Consider the following 17973-nt stretch of genomic DNA (forward strand, 5'->3'; position numbering starts at 1 on the left):
CACCCAGACACCTTTGGTACAATACCACACTCAGGCATTTTAGATACACTCACCAGCTTACATATCTACACATATGTCCCAAGATGGATTGCAAACTGGATCAGGGATAGCACCCACATGTTCGGAATTGCAGGTGCCATGTCAGACTCTACACCAGTTACATGTGGCGTCCCACAAGGCTCAGTTCTGGGACCTGTCTTGTTCAGTATATATTCCTGCGAGGGACAGGCTAACACGGGGGGAGTATGGCTGACCAGGTTCGCAGATGACTGCAGACCGGTTGCCATAATCTACTCTCCAGCTGACACATGCATCCTCCTACAGGGTCTCACAGAGATGGATAAGTGGTGCCAGAGCTATAGCCTACAACTAACTGCCATACAATGCATACACATCCCCTTTGTGAATGACAAAGTGCACACAGATTAACACATAGGTGGTAATCCATTACATAGAGAAGGTGTACATATGGATTTGGGGTCCACAGTAGATACTCATCTCTCTTTTGAATATCACATTGGCAAAGGGGTTAGTTAGACCTTCTGTATAGCCCACCTTATCCCAAAAGGTTACACATCTAATTCCAGAGAGGTCATTGTGCACCTGTACTCATCACACCCATACTTGAGTACAATGTCCCATTTAGGATGTACCTTACGCGACACCTGCAGCAACTGTCATCACCCCAACGGTACCTCACCAAGTGGAATGGGAGACTCATACAGATGCCCTACACAGTTCAGCTATAGAAACACCAGCTGTACTCAGTTGCTTAACGCTTACCCAGATGCAATCTGTGCCTGCTGTATGCAGCCATGTCCAGCCCAGACTTGTTGGTCATGCTCCACCTCAGGATATCAGAATCCCTCACAGTTACATGCTCCAGGACTTCAACCTCAGCACAGAATTAATAGGAAATGCTGGAGGGACAGATTCATATCCCGGAAGCTCCCCTCACTCTGAAATGACATCCCAGTCCAAGTTAGGCAGAGCCCCTCACTGACCCTCTTCAAGGGAAATGCTGACAAGTGGATGGGTGATCATACGTTTACCCCTGGGATCTCTTGTTTGTCTCTGCTAGACAGAGGCACAGTACACTAACCATACTACAGCTATCTTCTGTGACTTATTATTCAAAGGCACAGGGTGGTGACAGCCATACACACTCTGACTAGGCTTCTGAATGCCCTAGGGCTGATACCTAGTATCAACCTAGGAACCTAAGTACCTATGATAATGTTTGGAGTGCACATTGTTTATTGATGATACTGACTGCAGATTTGTTATCCTCTTTGCTTTCCCACTTTCTATGTACAACCCATGTATCTGCAGTACATATTTGATTATGACAGGATTCCCAGATGTTATATATGTGTCTGTTGTCTTATAACTGTGTGCACAAGGCAGGATTGTTGGCTAGTGAGAGGTTCCTAGGTTAACAGGTGAACTGCCAGATATGTCTGGCACACTGCTGCACTCAGACAAGGCCTAAGTGTGTGAGCATGCCCAGTTTGCACTTTCACTGTTTTGTTGCCTGACATTTGTTTCATTTATTTGTGTGTGAGCATGCCCAGTGTGACCTTTCAGTATGTTGCTGTCTGGAGTCCAGTACATTTGTTACCATGTGTAAACATGCTCAATATTAACATGTGTACTATGTGTGTTTGAAATCAAGTTATATTTATACTGCAGGGCTCACCTTTGTGTCATAACTTGACATGAATTATGCTGTGACTGCGGGGTTTCCATGACACTTTGCATACACTTATCAGCATGTCTTCATACAGGCTGACCAGTGAAATACTGTTGCAGTTTGGTGGTTCAGTACTGTGACTGTAGTGCACAGCATCCTGAGTTCGAGGCCTGTCAGTGCTTTAACTTTTCATACTGGCCAGAACAGACTGCTTAAGGTCCACTTAAGCATATATGTGCATGTTTACCTGCTTTTGCTCAACTATGCCCAACTTTGACCAGACTTGACCAACATTGCTCAACAGTTTTCAACATTGATGAACGTTGGCCAATATTGCTCAACATTGGCCAAAGTTGTGCCAGTTAGTGTGTACGCTTATGTTTACATATACTACATAGTGGCAAAGCAGTTTAGCATTGCTTTACACTACTTAACACAGGTCAATCATGCCTCAGGTGGTGCTGCAGGGCTGCCTATGTCAGATGCATATAGTACACTCCCTATACATGTTTGAAAACAGGTAGTGTCAAGTTAGGCATCCCTTTTACTGTATGTGCGGGTCAGGGAGAGGTATCATTTCCAGGGTTCCTACTGAGCCAGTGTATGTGCTATGCATTGCCTCTTTGCCAAGGCCAAAGCATACTGGGCATGCCTCCTTCTGCCTACTGGGGCAGGCTGAGGTTGTTCCTCCTCCAAGTCACGCTCCACCTGTGATGGCTTTGGCAATGGTGTGAGGCTGTTTCGCCCAGGTCTATGCTGATCCTGCTGCAGCTGTTTTTGCAGAATCATATTATGTAGCATAGCACATACCATGACAATTTGGGTACATGTAGTTAGTGAGTACTGCAAGGCTCCACCAGAGGTGTCCAGGCACTGGAACCATGACTTGAGCAGCCCAAACACACGCTCAATTACATTTCATGTTTGTGCGTGTGCCTCATTATGGCGTTCCTGTTCAGGTGTGTGTGCATTTCTGATGGGTACCATTAGCCACGGCTCCAGTGCATATCCAGCATGCCCCACTAGGTGAGCATGAGGGATGTCCCCATTGGCAAATGTCTGGTACAGCTGTGTCTGATGCCAGATATGGGAATCGTGGTAGCTTACAGGGCATCCAGCACACACATTCATTATTATGCCCTGGGCATCACACATGACCTGGCAGTTGATGGAGGAGAAGCCCTTGTGGTTAATGTAGGCCCTACCCCGCTCACCAGCTGGTGCTTTGATGCGTATGTGTGTGCAGTCTATTGCACCCACTACCTCAGGGTATTCTGCTATTTGCTGGAAGAGACGCATATTGCTGGCCAATACCTCACGGGAATTGGGGAAATATACATGATCACCGACATGTGCTGACATGGCATCCAGGAACTGGTGCAGTACCCTGGATGCTGATGCCTGTGATATCCCCATCATATCATCAGTTGGTCTCTGGAAGGTACCTGTTGCTAGTATTTGTAGGCCAACACATACCTTGGTTTCCACTGGAATGGGTTCCCCTCTGTTGGTTCTGTGTGTGAGGCGTGGCCTGCACAGCTCAACAATTTGCTGCATGAGGTCTCTGTCAACTCTATAGTGCTCCACTATCTCCAGCTCATGTAGCCCCTGGTAGGTTACCCTGGGCCTGTACACTCTTCTCTGTCTCCTCACTGGGGGTTGGTCAGCAGCATTCACATTGTCACCACCCTCAGCATGTTGCATATGTTGCCTTATGACAGCAATGGCAGCTCATAACATTTATTTGTCTCAGTTAAGCCTTTTCAGTATTCACTTCTCTTAGCTTACTGCAGTGCTGCAGTGTCTCTGAGGAATACATGGTGAAAAGTTGTTTGCAGAGTTTTAAGTGCTGGGCTGGGCTGCTTTACTGTCTGTGTAATTTCCTGATTCTGATTATTTCCACCTGCTAGCTCTGCTAATTCTCCCTGGTTAACTTCCTACTCTTTGTTGTGCTTCCTTTTCCCTTTCTGTTTCCTCAGGGGGCAGCGCCGCGCACACAAGCGCAAACATGCTCACACGTGCTAACATGCACGCACACAGGCTTAGACGGAGTTACACTAGCTAATTCCTGCTTAAACGCGTGCACACAGGCTTACACGGCCTAACACTTGCTAATTCCTGCTAAAACTTGCGCACACAAGCGCTTACACAGTTTTCAACATCCTTATACATGCTTACTCCTGCTTAAACACGCGCACACAGTCTTACTCGGATATACAGCCGTGCACACGTGTGCATACATGTTGCAAGCACTTTTACAAGAAACTTTGGTGATATCCATGGCATACACCTTCTATTTCTTAACTTTAGCTTGGATACCTGGTGACACACCTCTTCCAGTGATGAGCAACTGACAGCTAACACATGCCACTCTGCTCCAATGAGCTTTCATTTTTTCATACATACCCCCTCGTGATGTCACCTATATCCTACTCTGTTACTCCCCTTATCCTAGTCTTACACTCCACTTACTGTGCTCATTTGCTATGTAGACTTGGGATTTACTATCCTTACCCTCATTGGCATAGGATTGCCTACTAATGCTTGGTTACATCTCTTAGACTGGGTTCCCCCCTTAGCAACCTCTACTCGGTAACCATGTTGTCTTCAGCCTGCCATTCCCTTGCATTGTAAATTAACAATTTAAATAAATTCCACATTTGTGGGTTTTAATTATTAGTTTTCTGGTTTTTAGAGCGCAGCGCATTTGCGCGGCGGTGCACTACGCTTAAACATCGGAAATCGGAGAAAAAAATATTTTATTTTATATTGCACCAGGAAACATTGCCAATGGCCATATATTAGGCCATTGGCATTCTTCCTCTACTGGATGCAACCTTTATTTGGAGCTGTCACGGCTCCATTTTGCTATTTGCAGAACAGTACTCAGTTGTCAACTGAGTACATTTCTGCAAATAACACTGCTCTTACTTGGACAGGTTCTGGTTTCTTGAATCGCAAATCTACCTCATTTGCATGCCTTTCGGCTGCAGTTGAGGTAATTTGCATATCCAAGCCCTGCCCATGTAACAGCCGTTTTAGGAGCTCTCTTGCACACCCCGGCAAGGCTGTTCCTGGATCGCTCATCGGACATGATGGTTGCATGGAGTCTTACTCTACTCTTAGACTCTGTGCAAGCCATCGTGAATCCGGCCCTGTATCTTTCAGATCTAACTTTTTCACCTGAAGTGTTCTACAGTCTATATGCAGACAACCTGAAATTGGATAAACGGATTACATGTGTTACAGGTAAGGCATGTCTGCAAAATAACTTCACTAAATTGACCACTTGGGCACAGGAGAATAATATGCGGATAAATACACCAAAAACTAAGCATATGACATTTGATAGGCATATATTGAAAGGTGAATGTTTAATACAGCACACAGTGATTGAAACTGTAGACTCATTTAAGGACCTGGGTGTATGGGTAGATTCAGCTATGAGATTTTCTAATCATATCAACCAATTGATTAATTATAGTTATAGAACTATAGGTTGTATAAAAAAGATTTATAAAGTCTAGAAAATCAAAAATAATGAATCCACTGTTTGTTAGTTAGTTACATTAGACCCAAACTTGAGTATGGAATAACGATATGGAAACCCTATAAGAAAACAAGCATGAATAAACTGGAAAGAGTACAATGGAAATATACCAAGAGTATCCATGGATGTGAAAATTTAAGTTATTTTGAAAGACTTAAATATCTGAACTTTTACAGTACCTCTTACAGATGTCTAAGAGGAGATATTATTCAGGTATATAGGGCATTTAGTGACAAATACCTCTGGGAATGTTTGGAGTTAACAAAAAGTACTAGAGAATCATCAGACAACCTGTGTAGAAGATTCTATAGGAATGAGAAGTGTACTAATTGGTTCTCTGACAGAATAGCTGATGCATGGAAGACTACAAAATTACATTAAAGTAAGTACTAGCTTAGATATTTTTAAGAACAGCCTGGATACTTATTATGGGAACAAGTGTTTTGGTATATTGGCAAGCTAGAAGGGCATTAATGCCTGTGCTTGAAATATTTGTATGGATGTATGCAGTATAGCAACTGTGTTTTCTTTTTCATTCAGAAGCTGCTAGAAGTACTCTTTTCTTAGCTTTGCTGTTAGCCAACCAGTATTCCTTCCTAGTTTGTTCCGGCTTTTCTATGTCCAGCTTTTTCCTGCATCCCTCCTCTTGCTAATGAGTAAAAGCAAGAGGCTGAGCTCAAACTCAGGATGTACAGGTCAAATGTGTAATGAATCCCCACTTCCATTCATGATAAGTAGTGAACCAAAGTCTTCAAGTGTGCTGATATGTATAGAAAGGCAGTAAGCAAAGGATGCTACCCCAACATACAACTGAAGTGCATCAAAACTTGCATTACATTCCTGCCTCATACAATTACCCCATACCACAAACAATTATGAATTACTTAAGGCAAATACTGCCTGACTGATTACAGTCAGGCAGTAATGCCATATGCAGGGCTTTCATACTGTTCTTCATCTTCTTCTCCTTTCAGCTTTTCCTGGTTAGAGGTCACCACAGTGAAACAATGGTCCACAGAATAACTGACAGTGAAGTTTTACTTTTAGAGAATGCATGTTGATGACAAATCTGTTGTTCTATTATGTTATTAAGTATAGATTAGTATTTAAATAATGTCCCACATTTTCTGTCTGTGTCCCCATGTATATCTGTCGCTGTCCAGTGTTGCTCAGCTAAGTAGTAGGGAGGTTTGCTTCCAACCACAGAATGGCATACCCTTCAATTACTTTGCTGAAGAATTCTTGCCAAAGGAAAAACACTGGGGGAACATATGGATACACTTGTAAACAATAGGAATGTGTATTGATTTTGAAGTTTCTGTTATTTATTTAATTATCTACTAAGTTTATCTGCTAACCACGAAAGACCTAATCAGAGTGAAGCTGGAAGCACCAGCTAAAAGTGACCTTGCACAAAGTCAGGAATGAGTTAAAGCATGGTCTGATGGAACTAAAGCACATACTAGAGGTTTCTCCGAAATGTAATCTTGTGACCCTTTTTCCCGAAAGTGCATTTTTTTGAAAATGCACTTTCGCGAAAAAGCAACTAACCGAAAATCAAACAAAACACACACACAAAAAAAACAAGACAATACTAACCATGTGTATGCAGGGGGGGGCAAGCCCCCTGTGCCCCCCCACACACCCTCTCTACTTATATATTCTCAGTCTGAAAATATTTCCTTATCCCTGTTGTGCTACAATTGAAGTGAAGGATTTAGTGCAGACAGTCTAACGCAGGTTACATCACAGCATGAAGGAACGAGTCCCCAAAGTAAAGAGATAAAGGAAGATCAGGAGACATCTGAAGAAGAAGAAATATGGACATGGGAAAGAAACAGGGATTTAATCTGGTGTAATATTTATGCAAAGGAGAAAGCAAAACTAATCAATACAAAAAGAGCAGCACCAACGATATTTGAAGAGAAATACAGGCAAAGGAATCTGGACACGGAAAACTTCACAATACAAAAAATAAGAAGACAAAGAGGAAAAGTAGAAAAAAAGATTAGTAATGGAGATGTTAGAGAAACAGCAACTGAGGTTATGGAGTACCTGTGAACTGAAGGATTCAGTGTAGAAAATCTAACTCAGAAAGCACCACAGCAGGATAGCGCAATGGACATCCAAATTAAAGAGAAACCAGTGGAACGGGAAGCAACTGTTCAGTTGCCATATGAAGATATTTTGGAGCCTTCCACAGGAAACCAGTATAAATGTTCACTTGAAGCTGAACAGCAAGGGAAGAAACAGGAAACTGTGGCAACTCTCACGCAATTAATGTTGAGGAGTGATAGGCCAGTGAGTTCCCATATAAGAGAGGAACGGATGGCACAGGATGAAACCGAAGAGAATGTGCCGCAGGAAGATGGTATAGAATTTTTTATAGAATGCCACAGGAAATGGAGAACAAAACATGTGTCCTCAGTTTAGAAGAAAATGAGCTAAGAGAATAGTTGCTTGATTTAATAGAGATAGATATATTAATATCAGTGAAAAAAAAAAAACAGAATGTAGAAGGTCAATAAAACCCACAAAGTCAGAAATTTGATAAAACAAATGAACACAGTGATTAGGACTGGGCATAGAGATCCATGCAATGTAACAGAAGTAAACAGGGTATATTACTGTGCATCTAAATTAATAACAGATAAAATACTACCACAAGAACACATGGTAGTAAGGGAAAAGAAGGGTAGAAATCGAATACCATTATGGAAGTATCCAATAGAGAAAACTATAAAGCAGTTAAGACAAGAAGTGTCACTGTTAGAGGTGTACAGAAGAAGGAACAGCTCAACAAAAATGCACAGAAAGATAGATGTGCTAAAACTAATGTAAAGTATTATAATGGATCAGGATTTATCATGCACTATCGCAAATAATAAACTAAAGCTGTCATCACAGGCTGAAAAACCTAGAAGATACACATATAAATATAAAGGAAAAGTACAAAATAAGCAATTTATTGATGACCAAAAAAAGTTTTATAGAGAATTGCGAAACAATGTAAAAGGACTTGAAAGATCACAAAAAAGAAGAGATAGATACATTTTGGAGAATTATTTATGAAGATCCTGTGAAACACAAAGATGCTTAATGGATAGAATAAGTAAAAGAAAGGAGAAGAAGTTCAGGGGTATGGGATATGAAATGGGATGAAGTAACAGCCAGAGAGATTGAAACAAAATTAAGAAAAGCCTCTGAGTGGAAAACCCCAGGCCCTGATGCAGTACCTAACTTCTGGTTAAAAGTGTTAACATCTTTGCACAAAGGTTTAGCCATGAGTAAGAACTATTTACATGTGCACCCCGAACAGATACCAACCTAGCTAACAATAGGAAAAACAATACACCTACTTAAGAGTGAACACGCAAGCTACCCTAAAAATTATAGACCAATAACATGAGTTCCGACAACATATAAACTATACACTGGACTTGATGCTGACAGAGTTTGCAGTCATTTAGAAGAAAATTCAATTATGGCAATAGAACAAAATGGAAATAAAAGAAATTCATATGGAACAAAGGATCATTTGTTAAATAAAGTAATAGTGGAGAACGACAGTATCCCACAATCATGGATAAAAGAATGCTTAAAAATGTGCAAGATATATCCTACACTGATAAACTACATCACAGAAACCATGAAACAGTTGTAAACCACTTTGTAGTTAAGCCATGATAAAGAGAAAATTATTATTCCAAGGATAAAAATCCAAAGGGAGATATTCTAAGGTGACTCTAAGTCATCACTGCTCTTCTGCCTTTCCCTTAACCCTTTAAGCTGTCTGCTTAACAAATTAGGTCATGGCTATAACTTAGGTTCCAGAAAGCAACAAAGTGTAAAGACTTTTTATCTTCTATTTGTTGATTTAAAACTGTATAGCTCATCAGATGAGGAAGTAAAAGCACAGCTGCAATCAGTCAAAACTTTCAGATGATATAAGAATGTCATTTGGTCTTGATAAATGTGCAAAATCAACTTTTAAAGCAAGAAAACTGCAGCACCAAGAAAATATCAGTTTGGGACAAGAATGTGATATAAAAGAATTTGAGCAAGAGGAAGTATATAAATATTTGGGAATTGATGAAGGATTAACAATAAAACATGAAGAAATGTGAATAAAAGTAAGGAATTTTTTAGAAGACTTAAATTAATCCTAAAAGTAGCATTGACATCTAGGAACAAAATTAAAGCTATAAACCACTTAAACCACTTCGCTCCTCCTGTCCTAACTTAAGAGTTTTGGATTGATTGACTGGCTCCAAAAGGTGTTGGATACATTAGACAGGAAAACAAGAAGGATGGTTCATGCTCATAAAATGATTTATAAAAATCAGTGCATACCAAGATTATATATTTCCTGTTCCAAATGAGGTATGGGTCTCTTTGAAATTGATTGCATGTATAGATCTATAATCTTGGGACTGCATATATATTTGCTGATCTCACAAGACTGAAATATAGTGAAAGTTTTGAAACATGAAGAGAATAAATCTAAGATGACCTCCCTTCTTAGTCTGCCAGAAGCATATTGGCATCAAGCGGGAATAGAAATTAAACCAGAAGTAGATAAGAAATAGGCAACAAATTAATGTGCTAAAAAACAAACGAAAGAATATAAGGTGAAAGATGAGATGAAAAGGCAAGAAATATGGAAAATGCATAAATATAGTTGCAAGTATAGAAAACTCCTGGAAGAACCTCATGTTGATCAGGATGAAATGCAGGAATAATTAAGGAGAGGCAAATTCAAACCAAAAGATGAAAGGTTAATATTGGTGGCCCAAGATAGTGGGCTACGTACGTGTTGGTTTACAAGTCCATTGAACATGTGGGAGAAGCAGACAAATGAGGTTTTGTAAAACAGAATTGGAAACAGTTGCACACCTTGTAGCTGGTTGTGAAATACTAATGGCAGAAGGACTGTATACTGAAAAGCATAATAATGGGGCAGGACTGTTTCACTGTGGATTGTACACACATTATAATATTGAAGTAGCTGAAAAGCACTGGAAACATGAGCCATAAAGCATCATACAAGATGATAAAGTCTACATCACCTGGGATCACTCACTACCAACAGTTCAAAAGATAGATGTAAGAAAACCAGATGTAGTGCTCCATGAAAAGAAGACAATAGTAGCATTGATCATTGAAATCGCTACACCCAGTGACTACAGTGTCTTGTGTACAGAGACACAAATTCATAAAATATCAAGATTTGCAGCCAGAAATGAGAGCAATGTGGAAGAAAGATGCCCAGACATTTCCAATAGTAGTGTGAGCAATGGGTCTTATAAAAAAGAATCTACAGTCATATTTAGATATGTTTACCAATACATGAAACTCTGTCCAAACTGCAAAAGGAGTCATTACTGGGCACATTGCAGGTGCTGCAAAGAGCACTTCTGGCCGACACTGAATACTGAAACAATGCTAATTTTTTTAACTTTAATCATACTTTCACTTAGGAATGGGGTCCATTCCTGTCATGTCATTAGAAACCCAAAAGATCTGGAGAAAAAAAAGCTGGAGGTGTTGCAATCTTCAATAAATACGCCCTGCAACTCCCCATATACCCACACAAACACCTTAATTTCCATGGTGTTTAAACAAATATGTCTTTCCTTCAACCTAACAAGAGTCACTGTATTACCACCATATATATCCCCAGTAACAATATCCTAATACTAGAAGACATCCTCCATTGGATTTTTATAAATATAAACAAAGAAACCATAATATTAGATTATGTCAATATTGACTTCATACGTGTTAACTCCAACTCCCCGATTAACTCTATCAGACTCTACAGCTTCAACCCAGTCATTAGCTCTCCCTCCAGAATGGACAAACACAGCAACAGTCAGTCACAGACTGGATCCTAACGTCAACACCATTCAAAATAAACACTACCTGCTATGTTCCAAACACCATTACTGACCATCATCCCATGTTTGTCTTCGAATAAACCACTCTGGCCCCTAGAAACATGGTCTTCAAACAAATCCTTACACTCTCCAACTTTAATAAAGATAATTTTAAAAGCTGCATCTACCAATGCAACTAGAATATTTAAAAATAAAATCTTCCCATAGATGATGCTATTAACCACTTCAATATCACATTCCTTAACATCCTCAATGAGTTAGCTCCTCTTAGAATAAAAATAAAGAAAAGTAATCCCACCACATAGCTCACTAGTGCAACTGGAGAGCTCATGCTGAACAGAGACAGAGCCTGGAAAGCATGAAGCAAAGGCAAAACACTACAAAATTACCAGTTTTTTTTATAAAGTGTAGAAATCACTGAAAGCAAATGTCAGAGCAGACTCCAATGCAAATATCCCATAAACCTCAAAACAGTTCTGTACTTCTTTTAAAAAGACTACTGTACCCTGGAAAAACTACCAACCCAACTCCTACCACCAGTAACAATACTGAATCCATACTCAACCAGTTTAACACTCATTTTACTCAATCTGTTCTAGTTTTACTATAAAACAAACCACCCTCCTCCATCTCCATCCTAGCCTTCCACACTAACACACCCATTAGAAAAATCAGAGTCCAGGCAAACTATGCACCGTGGCTGAGTAGGGACACAAGAGCCTTACTAAAGTTCAGAGATAAATCTTGGAAAATCTGGGAAAGGGAGAACACTAGCATAGCCAAACAAAATTTCCAACTCAGAAATCAGGCCAAGAAATAAACCAAACTAGATAAAAAGAACTATTTCCTCGGGATCCAAAACAAACACTTAAAAGATCCGCAAAAGTTTTGGCATGCTATCAACTCCCTTCTAAAACCAGGAAAAATTATCCCTCCAACCCCCTCCTCAGACAACAATATCAAAGACCTAGCATCCCAATTTAATCACTATTTTACAGTATCCATCATAACTCTATCCTCCCAGCTATCCAATAACAACCATACACATATGCCTACCAAATGCACCAATATCCCCTCCTTTGCTCTTTCACCCGTTCCCACTGCTACTATTAAAAAACTCCTTCTAAAACTAAAGCCAACCTTCTCTTGCAGCTGACAGTCTACCAGCCAACTTCCTAAAAATTGCTGCTGAATCCCTATCTTACCTACAACCCCCAACTCTGGAAAGTTTTGCAAAAGGGGGCAGTTCTTATGAATTCTCAAATTACCATCTTATTGCCATTCTATCCCCCTCATCTAAACTGCTTGAAAAATGTATTCACTCTCAAGTCATGAAATTCCTAAACACACACAATCTTCTCTCCTCCACACAACATGGCTTCCAGCAAAATCACAGCACAACAACTGCTCTCCTCTCTTTCACCAACCAGGTCAACTTTCACAGAAATAACAATGATTTTGTTTCTACAATATTTTTAGATCTCTCAAAAGCATTTGATATGGTCTCACACTCCAAACGTCTAGATTCCCTGGCCTCCTTATCCTTTGCCCCTTCCCCCATTGCCTGGTTTAAAAGCTCAAGTATCTGTTACATAGGCAGCAATCAGTTCAATGGCAAGGCATACAATCTCCTTCACTCCCAACTACAATAGGGGTACCACAAGGCTTGAATTTAGGCCCAGTACTCTTCTCCATATTTACCAACAATCTACACACCTCCATCCAGCATGCCTCCCTTATACAATATGCTGACAATTTGACTCTTATCTGCTCTGCTCCATCACTTTCCACTCTGCAACAATTCACACAAGAATCCTTCAGTTCTGTAGAAAGTTGGATTACTGATATCCAACTAAACCCCAGTAAGACAAAATTGCTACTTTTCACTCCCAACAAATCTATACCTACCCTCCTATCCTTTTCAATCTTTTCCAAAAATGGTACCATCATATCTCCCTCTGACCATACCAAACTCCTCAGTGTGGAAATTGACAATAACCTACTCTTCGATGTCCATATCTCACAAACCATAAAAAAGGTCCACAAAAAATGGGAACTCTATATAGGCATAAACAATTCCTCTCAGAACAGGCACGGATCACTCTAGCCCAAACCCATCTACTCTCCACTCTAACGTATGCTGCACCAATTCTTACCCAAGTCAGAAAACTTGATCAGACCAGACTTGAATCATGTTACAATAAAATTGCCAAGTTTGCTAACAACTCCATCTTCAGAACCCATCACTGTCAATCTCTAAGGGAACTACGATGGTTAGAACTTCCCCACTCAATTACCACCAGCTAGTCATTGCCTTTAATATTGTCAGACATCCTGAAACCCCCCCCAGCACTAAGCCAGTTACTCTCTCCATACAGAACTAATCATCCTCTCCCATCTACTGAGAAATCCCTCCTCTGCAGCTCTAAAGCTAACTGAGGGAAAGCTCTTTTTTCTCATGGCATAGCTAGATCGTGGAATAACCTCCTCTCTTCTCTGACCTCTGCCCCCATTAACACACATTTCAAAAATGCTCTCAAATCACATCTTATCAATACATGGCTATGTCCATACATCACATGAATCTCACAATCTCAGCACACTTTGCACTTTCCTTCCTGCTATTTCTACTGTATAGATGCTACAGTTAGGTATCTTACTGTCAACTTGAAACTTCATAATATGTCATGTCAAATCATATGATTTTTTTATTATTTTATCCTACCTCACTAATCAGTGTTAAAGCTTTGATGTATGAGACTCTCTATCTTTGTAAATTTACTCACTTACTTCTGATGTATTGTTTATTGTTTAGACTGGATTGTATGAGACGTTTTATGTCCGTACTTACCTCATTTATCACTGTTTTATGATTATTTGTATTACCATGTTGATGTTAATCTAATTGTGGAGCTTTTCTCCCTGGGTCTCTGCTGTAAATGGACCTGTGTCCAGTCAGACTATCCCAGTAAACAAATGTAAAATAAAATAAAATAAAAATAAATAAACAGCAACTCTCTCTCTTCTTCTTTCATTCAGTACCAACATCCACTATCAAAAATCCCCCCACAACTAAAATATACAGCTCCCTATCCAAGCCTTCCACACTCACAATACGTCTATCTTCTCTGAGCCAGTACCAACTTCCACTATCAAAAAACACCTCCAACAACTAAAATATATAGCTCTATATCCCAGTCTTCCACACTTATAACTCATCTAACTTCTCCTTTCCTTGGGTACCAACTTCCACTATCAAAAATACTGGCAACAACTAAAAAATGCAGTTCCCACAAACAACAATCTACCACCAGAAAACCTCAGAATAACAGCCAACTGCTAGCATACTCAGTCTCCATATTTATTAATAGATCCATCACAGAAAAACATGTCCTATCTAACTTGGAAAAATCTCACATTATACCGCTGCACAAGGGTGGTACCACCACTGACCCCTCCGACTACTGACCAATAAGCACGAGTCACTGTATCACCACAATATAGATCCCCCAGCAAATATTAGAAAAAAAATATCCATTCTCAACTACTAACTTACCTCACTAACAACCTCCTCTCCCCCACACAACATGGCTTTCAATCTCATCACAGCACAACTCCCCTGTTTAGCTTCACAAGCACCACAAATACCAATAGAAGCAATTACAATTTAGTATCCTATCTGCTTTTAGATATGTCTAAAGCTTTTGACATAGTATCCCACAAACAAATAATTAACTAACTTCTCTATCCTTATCTCAACAATCTCTAACTTGATTCATCAGCTATGTCACTGTCAGAATGAAAGCCATAAAATGAAAGCAAGACCTCTCCAGTTAACTACCATCATTGCTGGTGTACCTCAAGGCTCAAATTCTAGGCCGCAGTTCTGTTTGACATCTTTACAAACAATCTACATAAAGCCTATAAAATCACCTAAATAGTCCTGTTGATGCCACCATAATATGCTCAGCAATTTACTTGTTATGCCCTCTACCTTTATTTCCATTTTTTGGTAAAAAATACCAGTAATCAAAATAAATGCATACACATGGAAATCCTTTTAAAATAGGATCACATTATACACACACATAATCATTCAGTTCCCATATTCTGTGATTATACACACATTTTTTTACACTGACTTTGAAGTTAAACAGTGGAATCAGTCTACTGAAAGTCATGGTTGTGAACTGAAACACTTCATATTTTAAGTAACTGAAATGTCAAGTATGAGTTACAGTAGGTCATGGTCAAATGTATCATTCACAATGTCTCACAAAGATAGGGAGAGTGAACATGCACATGGTCTTGAGGAAGGCTTGTCAAGTGAGCTTTGTGGTGACTTGCTGTGATGACATAACCTACTGTAAGTAGGTCATCCTACAGACACTGACTTCAAAGTGCTGAGTGACTGAAACCTCGAACAAAAGGTTCCACTGCATTTAGATGAATGCTTTTGTAGCCTGCATGAATTCTATTGTATTCGGGCTAGCCACCCGGTGGTGTAAACCTTGGCTTGATATGACTGTCACTTTTGAAGTGACACCCTGACCCCATGTGCAAAATGGGAAAAAAGGGGTTGAGGATGGATGGTCCATCTTATTATTTCCACAGCTTTCTTGAGAAGCACTTGTAATGAGATGTACTATGCTCCATGTGTCTGGTCAGTACCAGGTCCTTGTCCTCATACAACAATGACTGGTATTTGACTTTACTAGCTCCTAAATAGTGTATCCATGCAGACAGAGATGGCTGCTGTGTGTTACCTGCCATTATCCCTACTGTTTAATACCTCTATGTAGTGCTATAAATCATAACATGCACCCGGCAGTACACTTACATTCCTACCTGAGCACACCCTGCAGTACTCTTAGCATTCCTACCTGAGTCTCTTTGGCAGTGGACTGAGCATTGAGGATGCCATGGCACATTTTCTGCTAAGCATCCAATGCCTTATGTGTCCACTGAGATAGCTGTGACATGTCTGTGCCTGGCATTCTTTTGTAAAAGTGTAACAGTGTAACAGTGGACACTGTCACCTCTGAGTTTGTTTTATCATGAAGAAGGTTGTTCCATGGTTCTGGAGATACTGGTGTTCCTCTAGGTGGTTCTATGGTTCTGGAGATATTGGTTTTGAGGTGCATGGGTTTTATCCCTGTATAGCATGTGGTGTAAGTTCTCCAGTTACTTGACTTTGTGATCCTGTGTCATATCCTGCAGAATTAATTACCTGTTGTTGAGTGTATGATCCTTCCATTAAACTTGGTGACTGTGTGCCACTCTTCTCATAAATATAACTATATTGTTATTATCATCATCATCACACATTCTGCTGGTGTTATCCCCTAAATGTAACTATATTTTCATCATCATCAGACATTCTGCTGACAATATCCCCTAAATGTAACTAAATTATCATCACCATCAGACATTCTGCTGGCAATATCCCCTAAATGTAACCATATAATCGTCATCATCAGACATTCTGCTGATGATATCCCCTAAATATAACTATATTATCATCATCATCATTATCCGACATTCTGCTGGCGATATGACCAAAATTTAACTATATTATTGTCATCATCAGACATTCTGTTGGCGATCTCCCCTAAATGTAACTATATTATTGTCATCATCAGACATTCTGCTGACGATATCCCCTAAATGTAACTATATCATCATCATCAGACATTCTGCTGGTGATATCCCCTAAATGTAACTATGTCATCATCATCAGACATTCTGCTGATGATATCCCCTAAATGTAACTATATCATCATCATCAGACATTCTGCTGATGATATCCCCTAAATGTAACTATATCATCATCAGACCTTCTTCTGGTGATATCTCCTAAACGTAACTATGTCATTATCATCAGACATTCTGCTGACGATATCCCCTAAATGTAACTATATCATCATCAGACATTCTGCAGACGATATTCCCAAAATGTAACTATATCATCATCATCAGACATTCTGCTGATAATATCCCCTAAATGTAACTATATCATCATCAGACCTTCTTCTGGTGATATCTCCTAAATGTAACTATGTCATTATCATCAGACATTCTGCTGACGATATCCCCTAAATGTAACTATATTATCATCATCAGACATTCTACTAGCAAGATCCACTAAATGTAACTATATCATCATCATCAGACATTCTGCTCTTGATATCCACTAAATGCAACTATATCATCATCATCAGACATTCTGCTGACAATATCCCCTAAATGTAAGTATATTATCGTCATCAGCAGACAATCTGCTGACGATATCCCCTAAATGTAAGTATGCCATCATCAGACATTCTGCTAATGATATCCCCTAAATGTAACTATGTCATCATCATCATCATCAGACATTCTGCTGATGATATCCCCTAAATGTAAGTATTTTATCATCATCATCAGACATTCTGCTGGCAATATCCACTAAATGTACCTATATCATCATGATCATTATCATCAGACATTCTGCTGTTGATATCTCCTAAATGTAACTATATCATCATCATCATCAGGCATTCTGCTGACGATATCTCCTAAATGTAACTATATTATCATCATCAGACATTCTGCTGATGATATCCCCTAAATGTAACTATATTATCGTCATCATCAGACATTCTGCTGACGATATCCCCTAAATGTAACTATATCATCATCATCATCAGACATTCTGCTAATTATATCCTCTAAATGTAACTATATCATCATCATCATCTTCAGACATTCGTCTGGCGATATCTTCTAAATGTAACTACATCATCATCATCAGACATTCTGCTGACAATATCCCCTAAATGTAACTATAT

This window comes from Protopterus annectens, chromosome 1.part1 (assembly GCF_019279795.1).
Source record: "Protopterus annectens isolate FY-2018-M chromosome 1.part1, PAN1.0, whole genome shotgun sequence".
Lineage (NCBI taxonomy): Eukaryota > Metazoa > Chordata > Ceratodontiformes > Protopteridae > Protopterus > Protopterus annectens.